This window comes from Somniosus microcephalus, chromosome 6, assembly GCF_052327205.1.
Source record: "Somniosus microcephalus isolate GS21.2 chromosome 6, FLI_Smic_1.0, whole genome shotgun sequence".
In the NCBI taxonomy this organism is placed as follows: domain Eukaryota; kingdom Metazoa; phylum Chordata; class Chondrichthyes; order Squaliformes; family Somniosidae; genus Somniosus; species Somniosus microcephalus.
In genome coordinates this window covers 181,284,059-181,306,886 of record NC_140992.1, presented here as the reverse complement: position 1 = coordinate 181,306,886, position 22,828 = coordinate 181,284,059, and positions in this window count along the sequence as shown.

Here is a 22,828-nt window from a genome sequence, read left to right as displayed (position 1 = left end):
GCTCTCCATGAATTGTCCGGCTTCTTCACCGGCCAAAGTGGAGAGTTCACATGGGTTGCTATCGTTCTTAAAACCCCTTGCTCAACCAGGGATCCCAGAGCGATGGTTAAATCTGACTGTCGCTGCGGGCGCGTCACGGGGTCCCCATCTACCCTGACTTCTACCCCATGCATCCTTACGCAAGTCCATTGCTCCTGGAGAGGTCCCAAGCGCAGCTGGACTGGAACTGTGAGGAATCCTGTCTGCTCACTGTTGGTGAAGCTTGTGAGGCCGAAAGGGACGCCGCTGGACAGGGGTGAGGTGCTGGGGCTGTCTGCATGGACCAGGGTCACCGAAGCCCCTGTGTCCAGCAGATATGATCCCCTGACACCCTGCACCTCCAGTTCAACGCGCGGTCGCTTCCACTCATCATAGCTCACCGGGCACAGGTAGACAGGTTCCCCGGGGGCTAGTCAGGATTCTGCAGCCTGGGAGATCTTCTCCCCCTGCACTGTAGCTATCTGGCCCCGCTCCTGATCCTCTTAAACCTTCAGCGCTCCCTTCAGTATGTCCTTCAGGCTGCCCTGCTGCGGCGCGCTCTGGGCTGCTGGCTGGCTGGATTTCTGAGCTGGGGCTGCTGGTGGCTGAGGAGCCTGCCTCTTTTGGGTTTGAGCTGCAGCCTGTTTGGCTTTCTGGGCTTGGTCTGCGCTTGGTTCAGCAGGGGCAGGGGCCCTTTGATCCCTCCAAGGATTCTCACACTCCTTTCTCCAATGCCCTAGCTCCCCACACCCGAAGCAGGCTTTCTCCCTGCTTGGTCTGGAGCCATCTCTTCCCTCCCAGCCCATCTCTCTCCTAATTGGGTGTGGGCTATCCATGGGACGGAAGGGTCTGTACTGGCTGTTTGAGTTTTTGCCCTCCTGCCTCCATTCCCTTCGCCCCTGGGCGGGTGTGATCTCACAGATCTTACCCTTCCCTGTCTTCCCTTCTGCTTGGGCACTTTTAAAGAAAACGGTAAGCTGCCGGAGGACTGTCTCCTCTGCAAGCTGGGGGTCTCGGGGGTCAAACCAGGCTCGTGCCTGGGTTCGCAGCTCCGGAGTGCTGTTGGCTATCAGGGTGCGAAACCAGCGAACCCGATCATCTGCTCCCAGGGCCGCTCGGTCCAGACCCCCTGCACGGGCCTCATTGAACGCTATCCACAGCCTGTCTGCAAAACACCTGGGGTTCTCCTTTGCCCTTTGCTGAGTCTTCTCAACTCGGGAGAAGAAGCTACCATCATCCGCCCCCAACACATCCAGGACCTCCTCCTTGACTTGGGCGAATGTGTTCCTCCCTATCTTACTATCAGAGGAGAGGTTGTCGGCCACCTCCTCTTCCAGGGAAAATAGTAGCATCTTGGCTCTCTCTCCCTGGTCGCAACCGTTTAAATCCCCCGCCTGCTCTACTTTAAGAAAGTGAGCAGTGGCATCCCCTTTATATCCCAGTTTAGAGAAGTGGGTGACCATCGCCTGTAACTGAGGCACAGAGTGGGGCAGAACGAAACAGCTAGTCACTGCTCCCGGGACCCCATTTACAGCTAGACCAAATTTAACGTGGGCGACGGGACACACTGGCCCTGGTCCCACCGGCTTGCTTGGCTCCTGTGGCTCAAGCTCCGGCTCCATTACAGGGGCTGTGGGGAGGGGTCTAACCTCCTCTTCCTCCTCCTGCCCCCTTTCTGGGGCCGGTGTGACTGAACACACTATGCCTCTCTGGGACTTAGCTATAGCTTGGGTGAGGTACTTGATTTGGTCCAGGCAGGGGCCGTGGTCCGTGGCCAGGGCTTGACTCGCCTCCTGCCACGTGAGCTTCCAGGCTGCCCTAACCTCCTTTAAATCCTCCCCCAACTCAGCGTTCTCTTGAGCATAGCGAGCATTTCTTTCTTGCAGCCTCAATGCTGCAGTTTGGGCTCCTGTTACCTGCGCCTGCAGGTACTCCTTGTAATTTCGAGAACTCTCTGCCTCCATAGCCCTTTCTCTCCTTTCGTCCGCTAGTTGCTCAAGTGCCTCAGCCAGCTTCTCTTCCACAGCTGCTATCTTTTCCTTTGCTACCTCCCCTGCTGCCCGAGCCTGCTCCTCTAAATCTAACACCTCGGCACGGGACCTTTCTTTTAAATCTACCACCTCTGCTTGGAGGGTCACCACCTGCCTGTCGAGCAACTTTACTTGCTTTTCTAGGCACAGCAGCCAGACTGCCTTCTCCACATTAGCTTTGTGGTCTTTACCCTGGGTCCACTTTGCTGCAGCTGCCTCTGGGCGTGCACTGCGCAGCAGGCCCATCACCCATGGTTTTCTAACATTGAGCTTGGTACAGATATAGTCTCCTAGTTTCTCCTTCATTCTAGTTTCTGGTTCAACCTCTGGACTGCTGTCTGTCACATTGTCTTTGCTTACACATTCTCCTACCTGGCTCGCCATTTTGTAAGGGGGGTTATCTTACACCCAGGTAGTCCTGGGTACCTCAGGCTGATGTACAGTCCCTGAGGAGTTTGGGGCTTTTGACTGTTTATAGCAAATCACAGTCCTCAGAGAATTTCTCTGAGTAAGTGCTTCTTGGTTGTTTATACCAGATACAACCCCAGGCAGAGTTTCAGCCTGTCCCACTTAATCTAACTGCTCATTCCCAATTGCAGCTCATCCCCCAAATTACTGGCGTGAGGTTTTGAATCCCACTTCCCCCACTACTGTTCTACAACGCGAATTACAGCTTGGACATTTGTGACAGATTCAAATTGCAGTAACCAGAAGCAGACACCGGATAAAAGATACAACTCACTTTATTTGGACACGTGAAACACAAGCAAGGCAATAATCTCAGTACCGAACTCCACACAGCACTTCCCACTGAAAGTTCCTTGATGTCTTTAAACCTGAACAAGTTCTTAAAACAGCACCTTAAACATAGAACTTTAAACTTAACCAAACGTTCTGGGAAGGGAAAACATAGGGTGAAACCGAACTAAAATGATCTTACACCCTATTCCTATTACCACAAGCCTCCCATCCTCCTATCACTAAGTGGGGTGATCCTCATTGAGGAAAGCTCATACTCACAGTCCCCTTTCGTACGGTTTTGAAAACGCTTTCGGTCCGGAACAGCGCGCTTTTCTCCCCCCTCGCTCTCCGGTCTCTGGTTCCGATGCCTCCGTGGTCCACGGGCTTCTTCTTCCTTCCTTCTCGTCGGGCGTTCCTTCGACTCTGCCTCCACACGCACATGCTGTCTGTGAGATTCTCACCCCAGTTATACTGTATCTGGGCTTGAGAGTCCTTTGTCTTTAGATACCAATAATGGTCCGGTGATGGCTGTCCCCTTGTGTCCGGTCCGGTGCTCAAAGTGTGAGTAGGTGCGAAGTGTAGACTAGATTGTCCATTAATCCTTTTCCTTTGTCTTGTTTGGCTTTGGAAGCTCCTGGCTCTGACCAGTCTGTTCCCTCTTTGTGAGGTTTGTTTTGGGTTGAGCTCTTGCCCTGTAGAGGTGTTGCACCTGGTGTTTTGGGTTGGGGTGACCAGGGCCTTTAGATGCTAATGGCCCCCAGTTCACCCTTCCTTCTGGAATGTTCTGTCGGTTGAGAATGATGTGTTGCCTTTTTAAAGAAAATGTTTTTCATGGGATCCAAAAATTCCTCCTTTCCGGGGTCCGGGGACCCCTTCCAACTCTGGGTAGAGGTTCTTGTATGGCCTCTCCCCAACTGGGAGACCCCCACCTTCCCCTCAGCTTAAACTAGAAATTACCACGCACACACATTTCAAAATCACACAGTTTAAACAGGTTTCTGGGGAAATGCCCCCTTCTTAGCTCAGGCAATCCGCAGCTTTCTGGGACCCTGCTGTGTCCTTGGGATCCTTGTGACCCTTACAAGCCGGAGCCCCGATCGCGAGTGACGGCAAAAGAGCCCGGCACAACAGAGAAGTGCCGGGCTCCCGGAAACCAGCCGGCAATGCCGCGGGGGGGGGTGGTGGAGGAGGCCGGGGAAGGAGGTGCGGGCAGGCGGCCGCCGAAAAAGCGGCCGGCCACACCTTCACCTTAAAGCGCCCCACTAAGGCTGCTGTACGGACCCGGTCTCCGAATGTTATTAGCGGCCGCCACGGAAGAGGCGGCCGCTACTGAAGATGGGGGTCGGGCCGGTGTCGGGGCGGTACTGGGGCGCTGCGCACACCGATGACGTCATCGGTGGCGGCGCAGCGCTAACGGCTACTGCCGCAATTAGCGCGTCAATGAAGTTCGCCCAAAGTTTGCAGACTGGCGCAGAAGCCCTCTTTGGGCGGTAACTGGGCGCAAAGCCCACTGAATTTCTAGGCCACAGGCCTAGAAATTCAGTTGGTTGCGCCAGCAGTTAGAGCCTTATGAGAAGTGATTTTCGGGCGCTATGCGTGTAGCGCCCGGGCGCAGCGCAGTTTGTGCCTCGCCCCAAATTAAGTTGACCCTTAGCGCCGGCGCAAAGTTTAGCGCCCGCCCGGCTGCGCGTGCAGAAAATGACGTCACATCCTCGTGCAACGCCCTTTGCGCGCCCCGATTCCAAACTTCAGTCGGACCGCCCCATTGTGCGGCTGGCGGCCAGAGCGTTTGTAAAATGGAACGCAACACAGCCGACGTGGGCCCCGGGGAGCGCAAATTAAAGGGCACGTACCCTGCAGTATAAAGGGCAGCCATTTTGCAGCAAACACTCTTGTGCAACGGATTTCTGGACACACAACAAGGAGGAGAGCTAACTGGTTTCGTGCAGCAATAGCTCAGGTATTTTTGGACTCAGGCCAAAGCGCTGCAAGTGCCCTGTTGGAAATTTGACTGTTTGCCAGCATTTGATGGGGGTTGCATGGGGTGCCAACGCGGAGTTTCAGCGCCATGTGCGTAGGGCTCGCAGACGCGGGGTCAGAGGGGCAGCCCTGGCTAGAGGCAGAGGGGGCAACAGGCGTCGGCAACATAGGCCTTACCCAGTCAGGGTATACCGCCAGCAGCGCTCCTACCTCACCATGAGTGGCGCGCGATGTGTAAGAAGGCTGAGATTCCGAAAGGAGGTGGTTGCAGAGATCTGCCACCTGCTTTGCAGAGATCTGCGTCCAAAGCTCAGGTGCAGGACGTCTCTGTCGGTGGAAGTGAAGGTGACGGTGGCATTGAACTTCTATGCCACCGGCTCCTTCCAATCCGCTGTTGGGGACATAGCTAACATATCCCAGTTCGGCGTGCATCGCTGCATCCGCCAGGTGACCGATGCCCTTTTCAGAAGGAGACGCCAATTCATCTCCTTCCCCATGGCCCTGGAGAGCCAGCATCAGCGTGCAGTGGGATTTGCAAGACTCGCGGCCTTCCCCTTGGTGCAGGGCGCCATTGACTGTACGCATGTGGCTTTGCGGGCACCTCTGGAGCATGGCGAGCAGTATCGCAACCGGAAGGGCTACCATTCTCTCAATGTGCAGCTGGTGTGTGACCACAAGCAGCGCATCCTGGCTGTCAATGCCTGCTTTCCAGGCAGCTGCCACGATGCCTTTATCCTGCGGCAGAGTACTGTGCATGACATGTTCGAGGCACAGCCTCCCCCAAGAGGATGGCTACTCGGGGACAAAGGCTATCCTTTGTGTACCTGGCTCATGACCCCGCTCCGCGCGCCCAGGACCGCTGCTGAAGAGGCATACAACGAGAGCCATCAAAGGAGCAGAAACATCATCGAGCAAACTATTGGGGTCCTCAACCAGCGGTTCCGCTGCCTTGATCGTTCCGGCGGATCTCTGCAGTATTCGCCGCACCGGGTCTCCCAATTTGTCGTAGTTTGCTGCATGCTACACAACCTGGCTCTCCACAGGATTCAGGCACTGCCACCTGACGTTGGACCACCACCTCAGGAGGAGGAGCAGGAGGAGGAGGAGGAGGAGTACGTTCCCAGGAGGGAGCGACAAGGTCCAAGGGCCGTCCGTCGCCAGCTTATTGAACGTAACTTCTAAGCCCCCTGTCAGGGAATGCCTTGTGGCCATGAAGCAAGATGAATGCAGCCGCTCCGCAAGCCCTCAGCCGGCGAAGGCAACAAAGACTAACAAGAACAACCATGGACACTGTCTGAATAAAGATAAATTTATATTTGACAAAAATGAAACCCCTTCCCACATGAATCCCAAAAACAATCAACGGCCCCCACAAAAAGTGCAACAAACGACTCACTCCCACAACCTGGGGAGGAGTAACTCCACATTTGAACAAACCAGGCCTCAACCTCGGCCTTAACGCAAAAAACATACCCATAAACAAAACAACCATGGGCAAAATAAAGATGTCCACCGCCATATAAAATGAAAGCTGGCCACACCCTCTACTTAGTGGCCCGCGAGGGCGAGACCTTGTCCAGCCTTTTGGCGCCCCTGCCCGGCCTGCTGCTCCTCCGCAAGCTCTGCCCAGTGGCTGCTGCGAGGCTGGGGGAAGGCGCCTGAGGGTCAGATGTCCTTCCGCCAGATGGCCTTGGGGGGCGGCCTACACAGGCTTTGGGCCTCGAGGGGCCGGCTGTTGATTGGCGCACATGTGCATGCCCACCATCAGCTCCAGCCGCTTGCTGTTGACGCTCCACTGGGGGAGTGGCGGCGACGGATGGCGCAATGTGGGCAAGCTGGCGTATTGGAGGCGCTGGCTGGTGATGTCGCACGCTGGCACTCGCCCGGGCACGCACTGCATGATCCGCACCAATCAGCCGAAGGGCGGATCGCTGTGCTGCTGCAGCGCGGCGGGTGTCCTGGCGATGCCTGGCTGAGGCAGCGCGTGTGGCAGCAGTGAGTGCCCCTGCTGCCCTGGTCTGCGCCCGCATCACATCCGCCACTGACTTGACGGCATCAGCCAGCGACTCCATCGCCGGAGGCATCCGTTCCACTACCTCCATCATCATCCGGCCACTCTCGGCATTTGATGCCCCAAACTCCCGCACACTGGTCGCCAGCGACTCGATGGCCTCAGGCATCCGTCCCACCACCTGCATGAGCTCTGTGTGGCGGCGGTCCGAATCCTTGGCCATTTGGTCCAGCTGGCGCGCCTCCTCCAAGGTGAAGGTGGCCGGACTGGAGGCGGGACTCTCCCGCTGGGGAGCAGGGGTCCGAGCTAGGCGACCCTTGGCACGTTGCTGGTGTCGAATGTCCGCAGCAACTGCACTCCCCTCCGATCCTTCCCCTCTGGGGGGAAGGCCGCGGCCCGCCCGCAGCCCTCCTGAGTGGCTGGACGCCACTGGTCCCAGCAGCTGCACTCCCCTCCGAAAGTTGCTCCAGGCTCTCGTCCAGGGAAGACGTGTTCAACACTTTGCCCTCTGCTGCGGGACCTGAGTCCTCCCCTGATGGTCCGGGTTGCTCTTCCTCCTCCTCCTCCTCCTCCTGTTCGGAGGGGCTGTCACTGGCAGCTTCAGGGAGCTCTTCGTCACCAGCTGAAAGCAGGAAGGCACAAGAGTAGCTTCAGAGTGAGGAGAGGGCGTCAGCGAGGGAGTCATGACTGGTGGCATTCAGCGCATTGGTGGCACAGTGGCAAAGGAGGTAGCTCGGATGCGCAAGTGCGACGAGAGAGGGCCAAAAGGCGAGGTCCTTACCATTGCCGGGCAGCGGAGGGTCGGCTTCTCCGCACGCTCTGGGCACAATCACGCGGCTCCCATGAGGCCACTCACGCGCTCCTCCAGGGGAGTGAGCTTCTGGAACTTGGCGCGGCCTCCCCCGGTGATGTCGCGGCGCTTGCGATTATTCGCAAGTTTAGCCTGCAAGAGAAAGGACGGGCTCTAAGTACGGTATGTAGCCGTGACGTAGTGTGCACTGCCTCCCATGGTGGAATAGCTTGGCCAGAGTGTAGCCCTGATCTAGTGTGCACTGCCTCTCATGGTGGAATAGCTTGGCCAGTGTGTAAAGTGCAGAATGTGCAATTGATGCTCATGACTGTCCCAAAGCTGCTGGCTGAGGGCTGCCCATTAGGCCTTTCAGGTCCCTTTGCCCATCATGTCAGGTGTACATGCAAGAATGAGGAGGAGAGTGGAAAGGGTACTCACCCTGACAATCCTGGTCAGGTCATTGTATTTCTTCCGACATTGCACCTTGTCCCTGGGGGCATCGCCGTAGGACGACACCCTGGTGGCGATCTCCCTCCAGGCTTTGGTGTAGACGCGGTGGGTGGGATTCCTGCCAGTGTCTGGGAACAAGATCCTGCGCCTCTTCTCCAATGCTGTCAGCATGATATCCAGATCACGCTCTGAGAAGCGCAGGGCACGCTCACGGGCCTTCTCATGCATTGCCATGGCTCCTTGGGCTCAGCAGCAGTGTTGAGGCCTAGTTTGAAAGCTGCAGTGTGCAGGGCGTGGCAGCAGACCAAATCGTCCCTTCCCCCTTTAAGAGCTGGCCGGCGCCACGGGGTCTGCTGTCAATCAAAAAATGACCGCACCCGCGCTGCGCCCCGCCTCGGCGCTATCCCTCTGCACCGCCGGCTTAGCGCCTAAAGATAGTCGTGTAACACCTCTTTTAGCGCTCCAGCAACCTCTTAGGGTGAAGCAACTGAATTTCGGCGAAAGGGGCGCAACTTTGGGGCGGGCGCTAAAGTCGGGTGGGCGCTAACGTTAGCGCCCCAAAACTGGCAAAACTGAATTTCTAGGCCACAGTGTTTTTTTTTTTTTCCCCACTCTTCAAAGAATATGATCAATGTCGCATAGCTCCTTTCCTGACTGACAGAACAGATAGAATATCTGCTCCCAAATCGCCACCTACGTAGCCTTGTAGCCAGGTAATGGATAATGTGCAATAGCACCCTGGGAGGACATTTCTCCAATTTATATTCTAAATTTTACCTGTTCTCAAGTGTGGGGGAAGGTATCTGCCCTCTGAATGATGTGGTTGTGGGGAGGCAATCAGTAATTTTACGAGCATTACTAGCTGGGCTGTACATGTCACATGACACCACATCATGTTAGGCCCTCTGCTAACTCCCGTGTTGCTGCTCTTTCTTTCATGCCTTCCCGTGCAGAGTATTTCCATCTCTTCTTTTGCCTTCCATTCTGTTCTTTCCCAGCTGACCCGCTTTCCATCAACTTTCAAAGGTATCTATATATAGCCATGGGCCACAAGTGCCCTGCTCATTGCAATTGCCTCACTTTAACATGTTACTACCCAACGGCAAGTCCTCCTCCTTCAGTGTTGATCACCAACATCCTCCTTGCACACCATGTTCCAAAAGAATCCACTCTGTGCTGCTGTGCTTTTGTTTAGGTACAGATCTGAACACCCAACAGAAGTGCTTACTGTACCAAAGCTTCCTGCAAACTCCTGGAGAACTTCAATATAGTGTAAAGCCATTTAGTATGTTAGGAATTGCCACCACAAACCCATGCCATACCACTCAAACCTTGCCACCCTTGGAATTACTTCTAGAAGGAATACCTATTCGGGTGCTGATTGATATGAAAAAAACCTCCGGAATGTGGTCACAACGCTGTATAGGTAAGGGTCACATAGTCAGGCAGCTGGTAAGCACAAGGAAGCAAGCATGCAGCATGCAATTGGGCAGGAATAATGGTTCAATGTGAAGGGGATGAACTTTTGGGGGATGCAGTATGCAATGAGGCAAAATTGGTGAATGGACTCAGATTAATATCCTGAAATCTGATGGCCTAGAAATTCAGTTGGGCGCGCCAGCCGTTAGCGCCTTAGGAGGAGTAGATCTCGAGCGCTAGACGCTTAGCGCCCGGGCGCAGCGCAATCTGCGCCTCGCCCCAACTTCAGTACACATTTAGCGCCGGCGCAAAGTCTTAGCGCGCGCAGATCATGACGTCATTTACTAGTGCAACGCCCTTTGTGCGCCCCAAACCGGAACTTCACTCGCGCCGGCCCATTGTGCGCCGGGCGGCCCTAACGACTGTGAAGTGGAACGGTACACAGCCGAGCCGGGCCGCGGGGAGCGCTAATTAAAGGGCACTTACCCTGCACTATAAAGGGCCGCCATTTTGCAGCATTCACTCTTGTTCAATGGTTTTTTGGACAGAGACCAAGGAGGAGAGCTTACTGGTTTGGACCAACACTAGGACAGGTATTTTTGGCTCAGGCCAGAGCTTACCAATTATCTTTGCCTTCATTGAGAGCTCAGTGTTTGCCAGCATATAATGGGGGCTGCATTGGGTGGCAATGCTGACTTTCAGCCTTATGCCAGAAGGGCTTACAGACGCCGTGAGAGAGTGGCAGCCCTGGCTAGACGCAGAGGGGGCAACAGGCGTCGCCAACTGAGGCCTTACCCACCCAGGGTATACCGCCAGCAGACCTCCTATCTGACCATGTCTGCCGCGATGTGTGTTAGGAGGCTGTGATTCAGAAGGGAGGTGGTTGCAGACATCTGCCGGCTGCTTCAGAGAGATCTGCAGCCACAGCTGATGCGCAGGACGTCTCTGTCGGTGGCAGTGAAGGTGACGGTGGCTCTCAACTTCTATGCCACCGGCTCCTTCCAATCCGCTACTGGGGACATCGCTAACATCTCCCAGTTCGCCGTGCATTGCTGCATCCGCCAGGTGACCGAAGCCCTTTTCACAAGGAGACATCAATTCATCTCCTTCCCCATGACCCTGGACAAGCAGCAGCAGCGTGCAGTGGGATTTGCAAGAATAGCGGGCTTCCCCATGGTGCAGGGCGCCATTGACTGCACGCATGTGGCTTTGCGGGCACCTCTTGAGCATGCCGAGGATTACCGCAACCGGAAGGGCTACCATTCCCTCAATGTACAGCTGGTGTGTGACCACAGGCAGCGCATCCTAGCTGTCAATGCCCGCTTTCCAGGCAGCAGCCACGATGCCTTTATCCTGCGACAGACAACTGTGGCTGACATGTTCCAGGCACAGCCTCCCCCAAGAGGATGGCTTATCGGGGACAAAGGCTATCCTTTGTGTACCTGGCTCATGACCCCGCTCCGCGCGCCCATGACCCCTGCTGAAGAGGCATACAACGAGAGCCATCAAGCGACTAGGAACATCATAGAACAAACAATCGGCATCCTCAAGCAACGGTTCCGCTGTCTTGATCGCTCCGGGGGAGCCCTCCAGTATTCGCAGGATCGAGTCTCCCAATTCGTCGTCGTTTGCTGCATGCTGCACAACCTGGCTATCCGCAGGACTCAGGCACTTCCACCTCACGTTGGACCACCACCTCAGGAGGAGGAGCAGGAGGAGCAGGAGGAGCATGAGGAGGAGGAGGACGAGGAGTACCAGCCCAGGAGGGAGGCACAAGATCCAAGGGCCGCCCGTCGGCGGCTTATTGAACATCACTTCTAGGCCCCCTGTCAGGGAATGGCTTGTGCCAATGAAAGAACATGATTGCAGCCGCTCCGCAAGCCCTCAGCCGGTTAAGGCAACAAACACTTCAAAGATCAAACATGGACAATGTTAATAAATAAAATGCTTTATTGTTCAAACTCAGGTCCCTTCCCACATGAAAACCAAAAACAGACGAAACCCCCAAAAAACACTCAAACACATTACTCGCTCCCACAACCTGGAGAGGATTAACAAAATAGTGCAACTAAAATGGCCGTCATTCTCGGCCTTCGTAAAAAACAAACATCACATCATCGGCCTTCAAAAAACAAACATCCAATTCTCGGCCTCAAAAAACAAACACACGGTGGCATAGTGGTTAACACTGTTGCCTCACAGCGCCAGGGACCCGGGTTCGAATCCGGCCTTGGGTGATTGTCTGTGTGGAGTTTGCACATTCTCCCCGTGTTTGCGTGCGTTTCCTCCGGGTGCTCCGGTTTCCTCCCACAGTCCAAAGATGTGCGGGTTAGGTTGATTGGCTATGATAAATTGACCCTTAGTGTTAGGGGGATTAAATACGTGGGGTTACAGGGATAGGGTGGGATATGTGTTGGTGTAGGGGTTACGGGGATCGGGTGGGATATGTGTCGGTGCAGGCTCGATGGGCTGAAATGGCCTCTATCTGCACTGTGGGGTTTCTGTGATTTCTGTGACAACTGGCCACACATTCGACTATTTGGCCCGCTAGGGCGATGCCTTGGCCATCTTTGTGTGGCCCCTGCCCGCCCTGCTGCTCCTCCTCAAAGTAAGGCCATTGGCTGCTGCAAGGCTGGGGGCAGGCTCCTGAGGGGCACATGTCATGACGGCAGATGCCCTTGGGGGTCGGCCTAGTCGAGGTCTGGCCGTCGAGCGGGCGGCTGTTGAATGCTGCAGCTGTGGCTGGCCAGCATCAGTCGCTGCAGCAGCTCCTGGCAGCTCCACTGGGGGAGTGGCAGTGGTGGCTGGAGGAATGGGGGCAAGCTGGCGGATGGCAGGCACTCGCTGGTCACCTGAGACACTGGCACTCGCCCGGGCCAGCACTGCAGCATGCGCACCAATCTGCCGAGGGACAGACCGCTGTGCTGCTGCAGCGCGCCGGGTGCCCTGGCGATGCCTGGCTGACACAGCGAGTGTGGCAGCAGTGAGTGCCCATGTTGACCTGTTCACTGACCGCATCAGAGCAGCCAGTGACTGGACGGCACCACTGATCACCTGGCCAGTCGCTGCCAGAGCTGTCCCGAATTCCGCCCGACTCGCTGCCTGATCTGCCCCGAATTCCGCCCGACTGGTGGCCTCTGAGGGCCCGAACTCGGTCACACTTCGAGAGAGGGACTCGATGGCCTCAGGCAACTGTGCCACTGCCGCCATGAGCTCCGTGTGCCGGCGCTCCGAGTCCGCGGACAAGTCCTCGAGGCGTTCCATCTCCTCGGCGAAGACCATCTCCGGACTGGAGGCCGGACTCTCCCTCTGGGGAGAAGGCCGCCGAGCTGGCCGACCCTTCCTGCGTTGCTGGACGCCGCTGGGCCCAGCAATTGGACTCCCCTCCGATGCATCCCCCCTCTGGGGAGAAGGCCGCCGAGCTTCCACCCCCCTCCCGCATTTCTGCAGGCCGCAGGTCCCATGAGCTCCCCTCCCCTTCGACACTTCCGCCACGCTCCCCTCCAGGGAAGACGTGTCCCCTACATTGGCCTGGGTGGCCGCGGCTGAGGGTTCCCCTGATGGGCCGCCTTCCTCTTGCTCCTCCTCGTCCTCCTCTTCCGAGGGACTGACACTCGCAGCTTCAGGGACCTCCTCCTCACCATCTGAAAGCAGGAAGGCACAAGAGTAGCTTTAGAGTGAGGAGAGGGCGTCAGCAAGGGATGCATGAGTGGTGGCATTCAGCGCATTGGTCGGACAGTGGCAAAGGATGTAGATCTGATGCGCAAGTGGGACGAGAGAGGTCCAAAAGGTGATGTCCTTACCATTGCTGGCCAGAACAGGGTCGGCATCTCCACATGCAACGGGCCCAATCACCCGGCCACCCATGATGCACTCCACGCGATGTTGCAGCTCGGTGAGTGGCTGGATATGGGGTCGGCCTCCCCCGGTCGCAGTCCGGCTCTTCCTATTATTCGCCAGCTTGGCCTGCAAGAGAAAGGACGGCCTCTAAGTACAGTGTGTCGCCCTGATCTTGTGTGCACTGCCTCCCATGGTGGAATAGCCTGGCCAGTGTGTTAAGTGCAGAATGTGCAATTGATGTTCATGCCTGTCCCATCGCTGCTGGATGAGGGCTGGCCATTAGGGCTTTCAGGTCCCTTTGCCCATAATGTGAGGTGCACATGCAAGGATGAGGAGGTCACTGGAAAGGGTACTCACCCTGACAATGCGAGTGAGGTCATTAAACTTTTTGCGGCATTGGACACCGCTCCTGGGGACCTCGCTGTTGGCTGACAGCTTGCTGGCGACATGCCTCCAGGCTCTCCTGTAGACGCGGAACGGCGCCTTCTTGCCATTGTCCGGGTACAAAACATGGCGCCTCTTCTCCACAGCACCAACCAGCACACTCAGATCACGCTCTGAGAAGCGCTGCGCACGTTCACGGGCCTTCTGCATGGCTTCAGGCGCTATTTGGGTCCAGCAGCAGTGTTCAGGCCTAGCTGGAGGGCTCCACTATCCAGGGCATGGCAGCAGACACAGTCGACCCTTCCCCCTTAAGAGCTGGCCGGCGCCAGGGTGTCTGCTGTCAATCACGAGATGGCTGCACCTGCGCTGCGCCCGGCCTCGGCGCTATCGATCGGCACCTCCGGCTTAGCGCCCAAAGAGAGGCGTCCAGCACCAGTTTTAGCGCTCGAGCGAACTCTTAGGGCGAAGCTAATGAATATCGGAGAAGTGGCCTCGATTTGGCGGCGGGCGCAAACTTTAGCGGCCGCCCCACTTTACCGCCCCAAAAGTGGCTACAATGAATTTCTAGGCCGATGTGTCTTGGATCAGCTGGTTGGATTAGCAAATACTAAGTACTTTGAAAGCAAATTAAGCTCTACTGTTTTTGGTCAGTCTATCACAAACTGGAATTTGTTGTAATTGCAGTTATTATTATGCAGCAGAAAGCTGTGGCTTGTACCCCTTCCTATGGAGGACAGGTATTCCAGGGTTCTGTTTGATTTTCCTTTCACCATTTGGAGAGAGGGGAGTTGACTATGTAGCAAGATGAAACTTTGGAGAAATTTCCCTCGGGAGATTAAATGGGTTGAGAAAAGTCCATGAAAGAACGGATTATACATGGTACTGTATGTGGAAAGAATGGGCTTAATGGGCCAGGTAGCTTCCTTGCTTTCATCTATTAACATTACAGCGGTTTGTATTGTAATCTTACATGTTATAATAATAATGTTCGAGCTACTTTTACACACTATTATTCAGACAGACTTTTTTACATTACAGTACATGTACTCTATTAATCAGCAATTAAAATCTTTGACGTCTATTCATTCTGACAAGTTAGTAACTCAACTGATAGTTTACTAATATTTTCTTATTGGTTCCTTCTCTACAAAAACTGACATTTCCAAAGGCCTTTCCAATTGTTCATGTATTTTTTAAATTGTTTTACTCAATTATGAATGTTGGTAATTTAAAGAGAAAGCGTTATTAGATGTAAAACTATCAATTTTATGGAAATGGAGTAGTGCAATAGATTTACACGCCATCTTTACACCTGGGACCAGTTTTAGTATCCAGCCCAGACTGATGAAATGAAGGTCTCGTTCCTCTTGCATTAGTAACATCTTTGCAATATACTGGCCAGGAAACATCATTCCACATTTGTTTATGATGTCGCTAATAAAAGCAAATCACCCTTGCTGACCAAATACCCTGTTGCCCAACGTGGCAGCCTTTTGAAGGGCAATACCTCCCTTCCCATGGCATGGTAACTTACAGAGCAACAAGCTGCATTTATATAGCACCTTTTCACAAAGGAAACTGGTTATGGTGGTTGGAGGTCAATCAGGGCAGTGTCCTAGGACCAATCATCTTCAGTTGCTTCATCACTGACCTTCCCTCCAACATAAGGTCAGAAATGGGGATGTTCGCTGATGACTGCACAGTGTGCAGTGCCATTCACAACTCCTCAGATAATGAAGCAGTCCATGCCCGCATGCAACAAGATCCGGACGACGTTCAGGCTTGGGTTGATAAGTGGCAGGTAACATTCATGTCACACAAGTGCCAGGCAATGATTATCTCCAACCACCGCCCCTTGACATTCAACAGCATAACCATTGCCGAATCCCCCACCAACATCATCCTGGGGGTCACCATTGACCAGAAACTTAACTGGACCAGCCACATAAATACTGTGGCAACAAGAACAGGTCAGAGGCGAGTGTCTCATCTCCTGACTCCCCAAAGCCTTTCCACCATCTACAAGGCACAAGTCAGGAGTGTGATGGAATACTCTCCACTTGCCTGGATGAATGCAACTCCAACAACACTCAAGAAGCTTGACACCATCCAGGACAAAGCAGCCCGCTTGATTGGCACCCTATCCACCACCTTAAACATTCACTCCCTCCACCACCGGCATACTGTGGCTGCAGTGTGTACCATCTACAAGATGCACTGCAGCAACTCGCCAAGGCTTCTTCGACAGCACCTCCCAAACCCACAACCTCTTCCACATAGAAGGACAAGGGCAGCAGGCGCATGGGAACACCACCACCTCCAAGTTCTCCTCCAAGTCACACACCATCCTGACATGGAAATATATCACTGTTCCTTCATCGTCGCTGGTTCAAAATCCTGGAACTCCCTCCCTAACGGCACTGTAGAAGTGCCTTCACCACACGGACTGCAGCGGTTCAAGAAGGTGGCTTACTGCCACCTTCTCGAGGGCAATTGGGAATGGGCAATAAATGCTGGCCTTGCCTGCGACGCCCACATCCCATGAACAAATAAAAAAACAAAATGTCCTAAGGCACTTTACCGAGGCACAGTGGACGCTGAGCACTAGTAGGAGCAGAGTTAGGGGAGGTGATTGAAGGCGTAGTCCAAGAGTTGGCTTTTGAAGGAGTGGAGAAAGATAGCAAGTGCGAGGGTTTTTAGCGACAAACTTCCAGAGAATGGGGTATGGTTCAGCCATTGATGGCAGGATGTGAGTGAAGGGGGCTGCAAAAATGGCCAAAGCGAGTGGAGGGCACAAACCAGTGCATAGGTGGAGCAAGTTCCAGAGGTAGTGTGAGCAAAGCTATAGATGGATTTGTAATGGTGGAGTGTGAGCCAAAGGAGGCTAACATTGACAACTGGTGGTGAAGCGTGTAGGCCAGCAGCAAGAGCATTGGAAAAGTCGAGCCTGAAGGTGACCACAACATACATGAGGGGTAGCTAAGGGTAGAGGTGGTAATAGGTAGTTTTATCATAGAATGTTACAGCATTAAAACGTTCATTCCATGAAGTTTACACCAGTGTTTGTCTCTACATGAGCCTAATCCCACTCTTCTGGTCGCTCTTTTGTTCTTGATGATGGATAAGATATGTGTTTGGAAATGCAGCTCAGAATTAATCAGGGCGTGCAACAGTGGATTCAACCAGGGCAAGATAGCAGAGGAGTACAGCAGAGACAGGTCTTGGGTATGAAGCTTTTGGCAATAATGGTAGCATGCCTTTGATCTTGTTATGTTAGGTTGGTGGAGGTTCTACCACATCCATAACTTAATGTCGGGCATGCAGTGAGATAGAAAAGTGGTGGTTATGGAATCAAGATGGCAGTGGAGAGGTGTGCAGGGGTGTGCCAGCTCCATTGAGACAGATAGGCGAGGAACCAAGTGAGGACAATACCACAGAGAAGAGATAGCGGAGGAGGAGGGAGTGGTCAGCCATGTTTGACAGAGTAGTTGAGGAGCAGGGAGAACCTGCCACAGTTGCTGTCACAGAGAATGTTGTTGGTAAGGTCAGTATTGGTGTTGTGGGCAGAGTGGAAACCGGACTGAAGTGATTTGAACGAGGAGTAATGAGAGGTGGATGGTGATGATATGCTCAAGGACTTTAAAGAGGATCAGGAGGTTAGAGATGGGGACAGTAGTTGAAGGGTGGTGGTTGGGTTTTTGAAGAAGAGTTGATAGCTGAAGGGTGGTGGTAGCAGTGTCTGAGGAAAGGAAGCTGCTGACTGTAGCAGTGAATATTGGACTAAAGAAATGTATTGTATGGTCAGGAGGTTGCTATTTTAGTAAAGACATTATTAATGCATCTATTTTGCAATAAATGGATTATTGCCCCCACTGAAATAAGGAAGAGAGGTATTTCCGACCCTCATGCACCACTATCCCACGGGGTCATTTCAGGACTTTGCAGCTCGTTCTTTTTCCTCCCAGTGTGAATTATTTTCAAAGCTCAGAATTTGTGAATGACCACATTGATTGGAGGAAAAGATCTGCTGCGAGGTAGGAGATGTTCCTGTGAACCTTTGCACAGTATTTAAATTCAGCAAATAATTGCGTTATTAAAAAAAAAGCTCTCGCCTTCCTGGCAGTTCCACACGGGTAGCACACAAGCAAACGTTAAAAAAATAAAAATGTTAAATTTAGAAAACTCATTGTATTCAGCACTGAGGCCTTCTGATACAAGACCGACTAGGCTGTATTTATGCTGTGCTGTTGGTCGCTGCAGAATAGATGTGTAGCCGAACACTACCTAATTTAAAGTGGCTGGCTGGAATCTCATTCTAGAAATCAGACAAAAACTCTACATAAGCACTTACAGGCATGAGCAGAACTTGACTCCCCACCGCTAAATTGTAAATGTTTTGAGTGAGCGGGCAAGCGCATCTGCATTCAAAACATAATTTAAAATAGCTAGTTAATTAATTGCAGAAGTCATCTAAGGGACCTAGAGTACATTTTCAATGCAGCTTGACAGTGCACAATATTGTATTCCATATACTGTGAAACCCAAGCACAGTGAGGCAGTCTATCCCAGTGGATTTACATTACACTGTGATCTGCAGTCAGGTCACAACTTGACTGTAGAGATATTGGCCTGGATTTTACGGGCCCGATGACCGTGTATGCACAGCGTACACCGTTGTAAATCCTCAGAATGGCCCCGTAAGTTCCAGGTTTGTAAATGGAATCCCCATAAGCTTATGAGAAGTCCCCCTTTCTAATTGGTTGGTCTGGCCCACGTGATCCAAAGGATGCTTCCAAACCACCTGCATCCTTGGGATCCGTGGGCCTTTACGCAGGTGTACGCTTGGACCCGAAGACTCAGAAGCTCTGGAGACACCAGGTACTTTCGGATTTTTTTTTCGGGTCGAAGGCGAATTCTTCTGGTACGCCTCTGACTGCAAATTCAAGGCAATTGTTTTACTTTTGTCATTGCAAAGGAAAAGCCACTTCAAGTGATGCAAAAATGGCAGCGTAACTGCACCCTAAGTGGGTATCTCAAAATTGCATATGACTAATAAACATCAAAGAAAACTTATATTTACATATTGTATGGACATCCCAAAACACTTCACAGTCCATGAATTGGTTTTGAAGTGTAGTCCTTGTTGGATTCTAGGCAAACACAGTAGCCAATATACGCACAGCAAAGTCCCACATGGAGCAGTGAAATAAATGAGCAGTTAATCTGTTTTTGGAAGTGTTGATACAACTAGTGATTTAAATACTATGGAGTAGTAGGATTTGGATTTATACTCGTGCCTTGAAGTCACTATGTTCTGGGTACTGCCTCACATAGTAGTGCCTTGTGCTGATAGCTTGCCAGTGTGTCATGTTACAGTACCTCAGGAAAACCGCCTCACTGATTTTGGGCAAGTGTGTGGGTCCTCTCTGATCCCTGAGTTCTGATGATAATGGGCAACGATCTCTACTATATTGTGGATCTTCCAGAGGATCTCAGTACTTGAGTAGCAATTAGTTCCACTGTATCAGAAAGGATGAGAGAGATATTTTGGATCATACTCTCCGGAATGTGGTCACCCAAGAGGTTGTGCTAGATAGTTCAGGACACAAGGCTACTGTAGAGAGAAGTGGGTGACTAGCTGCAGTTGCAGCAGAGAGCCAGGACTCCCAGTTGCAGGGAACCCCTGAGTTACTGGAACTCTCATAGATACTTGAACCCTGAAATTCCTGGGTTGGGGAGGGCACAATTCAGGATTTTCCCCTTTGCGGGGCCAGGAATTTCTGTCTGGACAGATTTATGCCAGGCTTCTGCTGGAGAAGCACCCTGCATACATATCAAATGTCCACACCCCCAGTGGCAGCCACGTGCAAATAACTGAGTTTGGACGGGATGACGTCACCCGTTTTACATTCTGGGAATTTTGCCTTCCCATTGGCCATTGAGAATGTGCGGCCCTGTTTAAAAGATGTAGTTTGCCAGGACCCGTTCATCTAGGCGGAATTCTTGGTTGGCGGGATACTGCTCGCTGAGGTTTCTTGTGGCTCTTAGCCATATCTAGGGCATTCTACAACTATTGCAAACATTGTTTTTCACTTCTCGGGAAGCTTTCCCCTACATACTGCGTTACCCTCTCTTTTAAAAGACTTACTGAGCTAGGCTCTGAGGGCTGCATGATGGGCACTCCATTGGGAAGCTCACTTAATATGACCTATATATGCCAGAGGAAGTTGGAGCAGCAGGAATAAGCAAGGGAAGCTAGATTAATCAGCCAGCATGAAAGGAGAGCTAGACCATCCTGGCACTAATCATTCAGTGGCTTGTTTAGACGCAAGTGCACTTCCCGAGACCTTTCTTGGAGCTCTGACTTGGGAAGCTGCACTTCAGTCACGAAGCTCTGTTCAGTGCTGAAGCCGGATTTGCAAACAGAGATTCTGGTTGCCAGTGATCAATGGGAGAACAGGCCTCATGAAATCAGAGAGATCCTTCCATCCATGGGAGAGAGTCAACAGAATATCCTTTATTCCCTCCAAGATGCTGCCCTGTATACTTTACAATACGGTTGACAATGACCTCTGCAGCTATTCCCCTAAGACCTGCAGTCCTTCATTCACTGCCTCCACATTGAGTTGATTGACTTGGCTGCATCTGCCATGAAGCAGGTGAAGGTTTGCAGATGCTCTTGCAGTTTCCACTTTCTCCAAGCTGCTCTGCAATGAGTTGAACACTTCTTGAATGTTGATGTACAGTAGGGCACTGGACTTCGCGCTATCCCAGCCATTTGCTGCACATCTTGGGGAGGTCACACACAACCTGCGTGTATACCTGATGCTCAGCTAGCATAATTCCCTTTATAGCAGAAGCCCTGAGATCATGCGTTTTTTCTGCAGCCAGGGCCTGACATGTTACGCCTCCACTCCACTACGAATCCACTTCCACATCTTCATCCTTTGGTTTCCTTGTGCTCTGTGTCAATTCCTCATCTGCACTATCTGTATCCCCTCAAGTGGGTGTCTCTAGGCTGCTAAGTGCAAGGGAGGTGGTTAATTATGGCGTGGGCTAGTGTTCCCAGAGGTGGAGGAAACTGAGCAGAATTCTATTTTATTCAGCTACATTGTGGATCTCTTATGAGGAAAATAGTGGCTGGTGAAGATTTTGAAGAATACATAGAAACATGAAAAAAGAAAAAGTGCATATTCTCACAAACCATTGAAGGTACAGAACTCCCACACCTCCATCCCCAACTGCTAGGCCAGAGTGGAAGCTGATTATGGTCCTCACTTCCTCTTCACATGCTGTCAAATGCTGGATGTTGGCACATTGCTCTCCATTCGTGTGGTGTTCCCTGGCACAGTGTGCTGTCTTCTCTCGCAGCAGGGATGCCTATGTGTTAATAGGCTGCTGCTGGCTCCACATCCTGCTGTCAGAATCGGTCAGGATTTGTGAAATGGATAGTAGGTTGTGAAACCTCAGTATGCAAGTGTGGTGATTATTCCTTGTTTAGTAAAAGTATTGTGATTGGTTGTTTGTTAACTGCTTTGGGATATATGTTGTAATCTCATTGGTAGTTGATGTCACATGATGTGTGGTGGCCACCTTAAATTCAGTTCTTTTCCAGCTTTGGTCGGGACTGGATGTGGAAAGATGTGCTGCAGATTTTAAAGTTAATAAAGCCTAGCTTTGGAAGGCAAATCTATTCTTTATTTCAATGTATTAACTTTATGTTAGAATGGAGCGATATCTTCAACCAGAACGATTCAAGGCTGACCCCAATTCTGCTGGAGTGGATGATAAATGGAAACATTGGTATTGTACATTTAAAAACTTTTTGGGCGTGTTGGATCAAGAGTCTCTAAATAAGCTAAATATGCTGATCAACTACATTGCTCCGGATGTATATAAATATATTTTGGACTGTAAAACTTATGAAGTGGCTATTTCTACATTGGAAAAGATTTTTGTTAAACCAAAGAATGAGGTATTTGCACGTCACCTTCTATCTGCCCATAGGCAGCAGGTGGGAGAATCTTTGGATACTTATTTACAAGCACTTCGGTGCCTTAGTGTTAACTGTAATTATAAGGCCGTGACGGCTGAAGAATATAAGGAAGAATCGGTACGGGATGCTTTTATTAATGGATTACTGTCTAGATCAATTCGTCAGCGGTTGTTAAAAAATAAGACTTTGGATCTTAAAAGTGCTTTTGAACAAGCTTCTACATTGGATGTGGCTCAGAGAAGTTCGGATTCTTATACTCTTTTTAATCGGCCTGCGACTATGGTTTCGGCAGTTTCGGATGAAAAGGAATTATGTGGATTTAATGGGAGTGGTTTACTAGATTCGGAAACAGTTTCTACTTCGGCGGCTGTTGCCTCTAGGATTCAGAAGTGTTATTTTTGTGGGAATATCCGGCACCCTCGTCTGAAGTGTCCTGCTCGGGAGGCTGTGTGTAGTAAATGCGGCAAGAGAGGTCATTATGCACGCGTGTGCAAATCATCAGGTTCAATTACCTCCTCCTCTCCTGGTGTGGGAGGGCCCTCCTCTACCACCTCCTCCTCTGTGACTATTCAGCCTTTAGATAGGGCGTTTATTGCATCAATTTCTGCTGCATTTGCTCATGGCCTAAACAAAGCTATAGTTACGGCTCAAGTTAATGGGTTGGAAGTGAAGGCCCTTATAGATACGGGCAGTACTGAGAGTTTCATAAGTCTTCAGTTTGCGAAGGAGAAGCATTTGAAAATTTCGCCTGTTACGTATCAGGTGTGTATGGCTCAGACGACCCTTATTTCACAAATAGCTGGTTGTTGCTTTGTGAAAATGATTCTTCTAGGTAATACGTATACTGATATACGCCTATCTGTTTTGCCTAATCTCTGTGCGGATAGTTTGATTGGACATGATGTGCTTCAGTTACACGAGTCTCTTAGTCTTTCATTTGGAGGGACTAAGCCACCTTTATCTATTTGTGGATTAACCTCTTTATCCATTTCTCCATTATCACTTTTTTCCAATTTGATGCCGGATTGTAAGCCAATTGCTACCAAGTCAAGAAGATATAGTAGTCAGGATAGAGAATTTATTAATTCTGAAGTTCAACGTCTCTTATTGGAAGGAATCATTGAACCTAGTTGTTCGCCTTGGCGAGCACAGGTAGTTGTCACGACTAA